This window comes from Choloepus didactylus, chromosome X (genome assembly GCF_015220235.1).
Source record: "Choloepus didactylus isolate mChoDid1 chromosome X, mChoDid1.pri, whole genome shotgun sequence".
Classification (NCBI taxonomy): Eukaryota; Metazoa; Chordata; class Mammalia; order Pilosa; family Megalonychidae; genus Choloepus; species Choloepus didactylus.
In genome coordinates, this window is record NC_051334.1 from 178,554,353 (window position 1) to 178,558,062 (window position 3,710).

Here is a 3,710-nt window from a genome sequence, read left to right on the forward strand (position 1 = left end):
ATCTATTGTGAGTTGGACCTTTGGTTACATTGTTTCAATTGGGGTGTGACCCACCCAAATCAAGGTGGGTCTTAATCCTTTACTGGACCTCTTTATGAGAGGATAAATGGCAGATACACAAAGAAAGAGGGTAAAGAGAGAGAAATTCCCAGAGAAATTTGGAGACAGCCCCTGAAACCAGAACCAGAAGAGAAGGACCAGCAGACGTCACCATGTGCCTTCCCATGTGACAGAGGCAACCCAGATGCCAGCAGCCTTTCCTCAGAGAAGCTTTAGCAAACTGTAACAATGATACACAGCACAATATAGTGAGACCTCAAAAATGTTATACTGAATGAAAGCAGCTAGATTCTAAAGACCATATTTTGTTTGATTCCATTTATATGAAACATTGAGAAAAGGAAAATCTATGGAGATAAAAAGCAGATTCTTTTTTGCGTGGGACTAAGAAAAGGAACAACAAGAATTGACCTCAAATGGGTACATGGGATTTTTGGGGGGGATTGAAATATTCTAATACTAGATTTCTCTTATGGCTACACAACTGCATAAACTTACTAAAAATCAGTTAATATTGGTGAATTTTATGATTTCTAAATTATACCTCATTAACATTGTTAAAGAAAAGCCAAGTACAGAACTCAACTCATGAAAGGAAAAAAAGAGATAGATTTGGTGACTTCATGTGGGAGAGAGGGGAGGAAAAGTACCCTACCATAATATCCAGGGCTCTGGCTTGGGTGACGGGGGTGGGGGTGGGGTGGAGGGCTACAGTTTTGCAATTCACTGTGCTACAGAATATGGGAGTAGAAATGAGATCCTGGGAAGAAGATACATTCATGTTCAACAGTTGAGTTGGGAGTGCCAGTGAGATTTCCAAACGGACATCTTTTAGGCAGCTCAGTATAAGAGTTGGAGGTAAAGAGAGTGGTCTAAATGGATGGTATTGATTTGGGATTCTTCTTCATTAATACCAGTGTTTTTCATCCTTTCTAAACACATACCCCCTGCAATGCTTTCTTACTCTATCCTTTAAATTTCTGTACTATCCAATATTTTTAGACTATATTTAATAGTCTGTATTAAATGATTGCCATTTAAAATGTGCATTTTCAAACTACACATTCTCCCCACCATGCACTTCTGGATATTCTGATATTTCCCTGAGGGACTCTTACTGAGAACTGATGTCATCAATGATAATTGAATTCATTGAAGTGGATAAATTTGCTCAGAGAACAAGAACTGGCTGTAGGTCAGAAGTTTGAGAAATGTAAAAAGATTACTCATGAGCTCATGAAAGCAGTTTCAGAGAACTGGTAGGAACAGACCCCCAGCTGCAGTGAGAAGTGAACTGTGGAGTGATTTGCTGGTGAGGCAGGGTGGTGGGGGGTGTTTACGGTGAGGCAAAGGTTAGGATGGAAAAAGATGTGCTAACATATTTAAATGTAGATGCCACAGATCGATGATGTAATTGAAGGAATGGAGAAGAGTGGATATTTTAAAAGTTAATTCCCTTGGAAGGTAGAAGGCGAATGAGATCCAGAGTACCGTTAGAAGAGGCAGTTCCTCCACTATAATGGGAAAAAGGAGGACTGGATAGCTGCCCATGCACGTCCGTTCACATTTGCCCCTCCTCGCTCATCCCCAATCTCCCCCATTTTTAATCTGCCATTTTAGAGATGTTTGTCCCATTGTAATTATATTTATAAACTATTTTGCTCCAAACATAACACACACATATATATCCCATAATTATCAATTATTTTATGGGTCAATTCATACTCTTCTCTGCACAATAACTTTTGACCTATAACTCTAAAAGAGTGTGCCTCAAGATTTCACCACTTCCATTTAAGAAGTTGGGTCAGGGAAAATGGTGATATGCTTGCCATATGGCTGTTTCTCCAGTACTACCTCTATTGAAGAAAGTTGAAGTCAAGGAATAAAATCCAAGTGGGTTGTGCTCAGTATTTCTTGTGATCTGACCTTGGTCCCAGTCCCCATCTTTCCAAATGGGAGCTAAGAGTGGAAGCCTTAAGGACTTTTTCCACTTACTCCACAAAGTACTATACGGTGTTCAAGAGCTGGAGAGTCTGGGATAGATGCTGGTGTACTCTCTCTATCTGTTCTATGTTGTATTTTACCCAAACAGTATTACCTGAATTTTGTAGGATAAGCTTGTGAGATCTCCTGTTCTCTGCAGAGATTAATTTGTTTTGTACATTTTGATGGCTATTGGGGAAGAAGCCACGTCAGTCTGCTATTATGTCACTATATTTCCCAGACGTTCTAGAGAAGACTTTGAGGCCCTGCCTAGTCATTTCCTATTTCCCTGCTACCAAGCACAGCATTCAGTCCTGAAGTATGGGCAGGATTGAGCTAGGTAGAAAAGACAGTGATATCCACTCCTAGGTATATACCCAAAAGAACTGAAAACAAGGACTCAGACATATACTCATAAACTATATAGCAGCATTGTTCACAATAGCCAAAAGGTGGAAACAACCCAAGTGTCCATCAACATATGAATGGATAAACAAAATGTGGTCTATCTATAAAATGGAATAGTATTCAGTTATATAAAGGAATGAAATTCTGATACATGCTACAACACGGATGAACCTTGAAAACATTATGCTGTGTGAAATAAGCCAGACGCAAAAGGACATATATTGTATTATTCGATTTGTGTGAATTACCTAGAATAGGCAAATTCAAAGAGACAGAAAGTTGATTAGAGGTTACCAGGGGCTGGGATGAGGAAAGGGGAAAATTAGGGAGTCACTGTCCAGGGCATACAGCATTTCTGTTGTGGGGGATGAAAAAGTTTTGGTAATGGTTGGTGGTGATGGTTGCACAACACTGTAAATAATGTCACTTAACTATATACTTATAAAGATTAAAATGGCAAATTTTATGTTATTATGTGACCACAATACATTTTTTTAAATTAAAATTAACAAAAATAAAATAAAAATGATGAATCATTTTTAAAGACAATGGAATGATGTCTAATACATCTACCAAATAACACATTTGAGTAAATTTGTATTTTTCAGGGGGGAGGGGTTCTCAATTATCATTGTGAACTTGAGCTACCTTTTGTAAAATGCTACAAAAAAGAATATCACTCATTAATTAAATATGTAAAAGTTAGCTAATTTTAAAAAGCATAATTCCTTACACTTATATAGTGTAAGTGTGATGTTTCATTCTTCTCCACTATTAGCTAAATAAGCTATTACAAGAAAAATGAATAGAACAGTATAAGCTAGACTCTGTCCAAAACACATTGCATGTATTAATTAACTTAATTGTTCTGCAACCTTAATGGGGATTTCTTCTATTTATAATCCCCATTTTATAGACAAAGCTACTGAAGGATTGAGATGGTAGACAACTTGCCCAAGATTGCACAGCTAGTTATCCAGGTTTGGAAGTCAATCCCATACCCCTAGAGCCCACAGCTTTAACTATTATAGCACACCGTCTTGTATGTGACCACTGTGGCTGTGTGATGTAAGCAGAGCTTATTATCCAGATTCTCCAAATCAGAAACCTAAAGTTCAGAGAGGATAGGGGCTTGTCCAAAATAACAGAGTAGGAGGAAAACTGACAAAGCAGGGATAAAACTCAGGTCTCCTGAAAAGTTCATTGTTCCTTGTATTTCATTACATGTCCTGTCTTTTCATATATCTATAGCCTGG